We start from the raw sequence: 7100 nt of genomic DNA, 5'->3' as shown, positions 1-7100 counted from the left end.
CCAGTAACCTACCTTCAAGCTCCACTGGAATCCCCTCTCAACCATTACCCAATCCAAAGGGAGGCATTAATGCCATCACCCTAAGGTCTGGAATTACACTACAGGAGAGGAATCAGGAGGAACCAAGCCCACCAGAACACACCTCAGCTGAAGAGGTAGTAGAAATAGAAGATGTTGAAGAGGAAGAGGACATACAGGACATAGCTGAAGACGAAATAGCTCAACCACAGGAGGAAGCACCAAAAGGCGCAAACACCACAGAAAACACTACTCCTATTCCATTTCCACAACTTGCAAGGAAGCCCAGGAAGCAGCTGGAACCCGACCCCAAAATGATAGAAATATTCAAAAAGGTTGAGGTAACTGTTCCTCTTTTTGATGTTATTCAGCAGGTACCTAAATATGCAAAGTTTCTAAAAGACTTATGTATCCATAAAGACAAAATTAATGAATTAGAAACTATTCCTTTAGGTAGTTCTATATCTGCTTTAATGGGAGGATTACCTGAAAAATGTAGTGATCCAGGTTCTTGTATAGTTAGCTGTACTATTGGTGGTGTAGTAATTTATGATTGCATGTGTGATTTAGGAGCATGTGTCAGTATAATGCCTTTGTCTATATATGATATTTTGAGGCTCCCTCCCTTAAAAAGGTCGGCAGCTCGTTTTGTGTTAGTAGATAAAAGTATTATTACAGTGGCTGGAGTTGCTGAAGATGTTTTGGTGAACATTAAAGGGCTTACATTTCCCACTGATTTTTATATCTTGGAGATGCCCCATAATGATTCAGATAAGCCATCATCAATCCTACTTGGAAGACCATTCCTGAAGACATCAAAATTCAAATTGGATGCTTTTTCAGGAACATACTCCTTTGAAATAGATGGCCGCATAATAATCTTCAATCTGAATGGAATCATTGACAACCCCCCAGAAGATCGTTCTATCTTCCAGTGTGATGTCATAGATGAAAGTGTAGCTGAAGTTCACAAGGAAGAGTTTGAAGAGAGGCACACTGGACAAGGTCCAAGTGTGAGGACCCTTTTAACTGACAATGAGGGCACTTTGCCATTTTCACAAGCCCCAGATAATCCAGAGCCTGCTCATGATCAGAAGTTAGAATTGAAACCCCTCCCTCCGCATCTCAAATATGCTTATCTCGAAGATGAGCAGAGGTTTCCAGTTATCATTGCAAGGGAACTTACTTCTCAACAAGAAGAGCAGTTACTTGATGTGCTAAGGAAGCATAAGAAGGCAATTGGGTGGAGCTTGGCAGACATAGTAGGCATCAACCCTCAAGTATGTGAGCACAGAATATTTTTAGAAGAAGGAGCAAGACCTGTCCGTCAACCCCAAAGAAGATTGAATCCCACTATCTTGGAAGTTGTCAAAAAGGAAGTGACCAGACTATTGGAAGCAGGTATCATATATCCCATTTCAGACAGTGAATGGGTAAGCCCAGTACAAGTGGTACCCAAGAAGTCTGGAGTCACTACAGTGAAGAATGAGCATGGAGAGCTCATGGCAACTAGAGTTCAGAATACTTGGAGAGTCTGCATTGATTACAGGCGTCTCAACCAAGCTACCCGTAAGGATCATTACCCACTTCCATTCATTGGTCAAATGCTGGACCGCCTGTCAGGTAAATCACATTATTGCTTTCTAGATGGTTACACAGGTTATTTCCAGATTCATATAGCTCCTGAGGATCAGGAAAAGACTACTTTTACATGTCTTTTTGGGACTTATGCTTACAAGAGAATGCCCGTTGGCTTGTGCAATGCACTAGCTACCTTCCAAAGGTGCATGATGAGTTTTTTCTCTGACCTTAATGAGGACTGTATGGAAGTTTTTATGGATAATTTTAGCGTTTATGGTGATTCTTTTAGCCTTTGCTTAGATGGATTATCTAGAGTATTAGATAGATGTGTTAATACAAACCTTGTATTAAATTTCGAAAAATGTCACTTTTTGGTAAAACAAGGAATTGTATTAGGACATGTGGTATCTAATAATGGCATTTCTGTAGACCCAGCAAAGGTGAATGTTATTTCTAGTTTACCTTACCCCTCTTCTGTAAGGGAAGTCCATTCGTTCCTTGGCAATGCAGGTTTTTACAGGAGATTTATTAAGGACTTTAGTAAGGTCGCACTTCCCTTATCCAGATTACTGCAGAAGGATATTGAGTTCGAGTTCAGTGAGGATTGCAAACAAGCGTTTGATAAGCTGAAGACTGCTCTGACTCAAGCTCTAATTGTGAGAGGCCCAGACTGGAGCCAGCCATTTGAAATCATGTGTGATGCTTCTAACCATGCAGTAGGAGTAGCGCTGGATCAGCATGAAGGTAAGGATCCTTTCGTTATTGCTTATGCGTCTAAGACTTTAGACAATGCCCAGTCCAACTATACTACTACTGAGAAAGAGCTTCTTGCTATTGTTTTTGCTCTGGATAAATTCCGAGCTTATTTACTTGGTACTAGAGTAGTAGTGTATTCGGACCATGCAGCTTTAAAGTATCTATTAGCTAAAAAGGAGTCCAAACCAAGACTTATACGTTGGATACTACTGTTACAAGAATTTGATTTAGAAATAAAGGATAGGAGTGGTAATCAGAATTTAGTGGCAGACCACTTGAGTCGCCTTAAGCATATTAAGGATGATTCTACTCCTATAGATGATAATTTTCCTTTTGATAACCTGCAAGCAGTATCTGAGGTAGTCCCTTGGTATGCACCTGTTGCTAATTATTTAGTTAGCCGCACATTTCCTCCAAATTTTTCTAAGCATCAAAGAGACAAGCTGAAAAGCGAGTATAAATATTATATATGGGATGACCCATATTTATGGAGATGTGGCGCTGATCAAGTAATTAGACGTTGTGTGCCTCAATCATAATTCCAGTCCATTTTAGAGGCCTGTCACTCATCTGAGAGTGGAGGACATTTTGGCCCTCAAAGAATAGCTAGAAAGATCTTAGACTGTGGATTCTGGTGGCCTACTCTTTTTAGAGACGCTGCTGAGTTTTGTAAATCTTGTCTCCCATGCCAGAAATTTGGTAATATATCTAGGAGGGATGAGATGCCTCAACAAATTATGCTTTTCTGTGAAATTTTTGATGTTTGGGGCATTGACTTCATGGGTCCATTTCCAAATTCTAATGGATATTTTTATATATTGTTAGCTGTGGATTATGTTTCCAAATAGATGGAAGCAATTCCAACCCGCACTGATGATGCTAACACTGTTGTTTCCTTTGTGAAAAACCATATTATATATCGCTTCAGATCACCACGAGCAATCGTGAGCGATCAAGGCACCCATTTTTGTAACAGGAGATTGACAGGATTAATGAAGAAGCATGGGATAATTCATAAAGTTGCAACAGCTTACCATCCCCAAACTAATGGGCAAGCCGAGGTGTCAAACAGAGAAATTAAGCGTATCTTGCAAAAGATAGTAAAGCCTCATAGAAAAGACTGGAGCACCAGGCTACAAGATGCACTCTGGGCATATAGAACAGCATACAAGACACCCATTGGGATGAGTCCTTTCCGCTTGGTTTATAGAAAAGCTTGTCATCTCCCATTTGAAGTAGAACACAGAGCTTTTTGGGTAGTTAAGGAGTGCAACATGGGAATTGAGAAAGCCGGAGCTGAAAGGAAGTTGCAACTGCAGGAACTGGAGAGCCTTCGCCTAGAAGCTTATGAAATCTCCAGAATATACAAGGAAAAGATGAAGGCTGTACATGATCAAAACATCAAGAAGAAAAGTTCCAACCTGGGGATTTAGTCCTCCTTTACAAATCTCGACTAAGGCTCATGCCAGGTAAGTTGAGATCAAGATGGGAAGGTCCATACAGAGTAGAGAAGGCCAAACCGTACGGAGTTTATCACCTAAGCCATCCCTCAAGCTCTGAACTCATTAAGGTTAATGGACAACGCCTGAAGCTATTCCATGGCGAGAAGATGCAGAGAAATAAGGAGCTTGAGATCTTTCTCTTGGAAGATCCCCACATAGCAGAAGATTGAGCTAGTGGAGAGTCCAACTTACGGACGTTAAAGCAAAGTGCTAGGTGGGAGACAACCCACCATGGTATGATCGTTCTTTTCTTTATTTTTAGTTTTTTCTATTCAATAACTCTTCTCTTTCTTAGTACTTTCGTGCATCTGCATTTACATGTTTTTATTTTCAAAAAAAAAAATTTCCGCTACGCGACGCGATCGCATCAACGACGCGTCCGCGTCGTAAGGAGAGTAAAGAAAAATAAAGATGAACAGAAAGTCACGCTGGAGCGTGGCTGGAGGCGTGCCAATGGCACAAATTAACCCACGCGACCGCGTCGCTGACGCGTTTGCGTCACATGGGAATCATGGCCTCCCAAGTGACCGCGTGCCCCACGCGGCTGCGTGCCCCACGCGGCCGCGTGCCCTGAGTTTTCGACGTAAAAGGGTGCACATTGAAATATTGTGCGAGAGTGGTGCTGGATTGGTGCTGAAAGCACAATCCTTATCACGCGACCGCGTCGCCGACGCGGCCGCGTCATCCGTTTTTGACGCACACTCACGCGATCGCGCCACCCGAATTTTGGCAAATAAATTAATTTGAACAGAGAGTTGTGCTGGTGCGAGGCTGCACTCGCGCCAGAAGCAAAACATGGGTCACGCGACCGCGTGTCTGACGCGATCGCGTCACCATACTTGAAGCGCATCCACGCGAACACGTGCCCCACGCGGCCGCGTCGCATGCGCCGCACAGCTCAACCTAAAATTGCCACATATCTTATCTTTCTCTCCTCCAAATCCTAATTTTTCTTTTCCCTCCTTATTTCTTCCTTCTCCCTTCTTCCTTCTATCTCACCTATCACTCTCTCTCTCTCTCTCACCTCCATTACCAAGGTTCTATTTTCTTCTTCTTTCTTCTCTTTTCTATCATTCCTATTATTTTATATATTATTTTCTTTTTCTTTTTCTTTTTCTTTTCATTATTCATATTTTCCTTCTTCTTCTTTTTCTTTTTTTTTTACATGGTATTAGAAATTTATTTGAGTCATTATTCCTCATTATATGCTTGTGGATTGTTGCAATTTGTTTGACAATTATTATTTTTAAGGGATTGCTTGCATGTTCACCTTCATCCTTTCTATATCTTATTTACCATGCATGCCATGTGTTTGTGAAAAAGCCCATATAGCATTATGCACTTTTCTACATTACTTTACTCTACTATTCAATGCTTGCTTTTCACAAATTCTCTTTACTATTGTTTTCATTAAATTTAATTGTCAATACAAACATTTTGGCTTCTTACAACTGATGCTTGGTCTATGCTACTCATGCCCTTTTCCAGCATGCCAATAAACACCTTGCATCCACTTATCTTTCGATGCACTGACTATTTTTCATTGTTGGCTTTTCACATGTACTCGAGAGCATATGTTAATGTCAACTACATCCTAATGTGCATCCATCACCACTCTTCTGTTCTCTTCCTTGCTATATATCTATTTGAATTTAATTTACTTTCTCCTCTCTTTTTAGGATGGCCACCAAGAAAGGAAAGAAGAAAGCAACTCCTAAACCCCCAGCAAGAAGAGGAACTAAAAGAGCATAAGTGGCAGAGCCGTCTTCAACCGCAGTCAAGCCCTCAACAAAAAGAGTTAAGAGGATAATAAAGGTTGATGACAAAGAGAAAGCCTTTCCAGCAAAGGAAACTGCGCGATTTCCCAATCGCTACTGTGAGCAGATGTTCCCTATCCTGGCAGAAAGGAACTATAACAATGAATACCTTCTTATCCTCCCATCCAATATTGCTACCTTTGTTGAGCCGCAAATTGAACGAAGACAATGGGGTTTCCTACGGAGACAGCCAAGGCAGGTCAATCTTTCTTGGGTAGTTGAGTTCTACTCTAACTTCTACATGCCAACCCTGTAGTCTGTTTATGTCCGGCAGAAGCAAGTCCCCATTACAGAAACGGCCATTCAGTAAGCTCTGAGTCTTCCCTCTATTCCAGAAGGAATGGACGCCTTCCAAGAAGCCGTACTTCAGCGCCAGAGGTACCAATTTGACTGGGACTCTGTTCTCGGAGTTATCGCATTACCTGGCAGCTGTTGGATCTACGGATACCACCGTACCCGTCCTAAAGGAATCATGGCTTCAGCACTTACATTGAAGGCTCGCGTATGGGCACAGATCATGTCCCATTACGTCTTTCCGAGCACTCATGAGTCCTCCTTCACTGCTGACATGGATGTTCTACTATGGTGCATCCTTACAGATCAACCTCTGAATCTCTCACGACATATCCAGAATGCTATGGGACACGTACAAATTGCGGGCAATTTACCTTTTCCCGCCTTGGTCTGAGATCTTGTCTCAGCCGCCGGAGTCTCCTACAGAGCTGGGGACACCAAAGCCGTGCTTCCACGGGATGATCAGTATGTCCCTAACGAAAAATACCTCAGACTCCCAGCAGCCACTACAAGCCCTCCTACTACTCCAGTTGAAGATAATCCTTCTTCAACACCACAAACACCTACAACTGATGAATTGTTCCAGCAGATAATCAAGAGGTTGGATCGGCAAGAACACAAAGCTAAGTTGAGAGAGCACCGTAACAACCGAAGATTCAAACACCTCAGGGAGCTACTTAGAGGAGATTGCAAAGACTCAGACACCCCGGAATCCACTTCTTTTACTAGCACAGGGAGCCATGATGGTCCCGATTATGGAGATACTGCTACCAGCCCACCCCTGTTCCTGACAGACGGCACCGAGGACGGTGCAAAGCCTTAAGTGTGGGGAGGTCGGTCAGTACCTGACTTCCGGAGGTAATTTCTCTTCTCTAGCACCAATAATTAGGATATTTTAGTTAGATTTTCTTTCTTTTATATAATAGAATAAATTGCATAGGTTAGGATAGTTGCATGCATGTTCTACTTGATTGAAAAGACAATAAATTTCTTTTAAGACTCTATCTTTGGAACAAAATTTCACTAATTTTTCAAAATTTTTATGATAAATTTGCTTGAGTTGTATTTGGAACATGACATTTGAGCTAAAGAACACACAACCTTAAGATTTGAGCCTTTATGTATGGTTACA

General features: G+C 41.9%; 1 pseudogene; it reads left to right on the top strand.

Annotated features, from left to right (window-relative positions):
• Positions 1 to 5537: 5537 nt before the first annotated feature.
• Positions 5538 to 6791, top strand: LOC148545537 (uncharacterized; annotated as a pseudogene).
• The last annotated feature ends 309 nt before the right edge of the window (positions 6792 to 7100 follow it).

Source organism: Arachis ipaensis, chromosome B9, assembly GCF_059453495.1.
Source record: "Arachis ipaensis isolate K30076 ecotype BB chromosome B9, ASM5945349v1, whole genome shotgun sequence".
Lineage (NCBI taxonomy): Eukaryota > Viridiplantae > Streptophyta > Magnoliopsida > Fabales > Fabaceae > Arachis > Arachis ipaensis.
The sequence above is the reverse complement of the archived record's forward strand: the minus strand, read 5'-3'. Positions and strand labels throughout refer to the sequence as shown.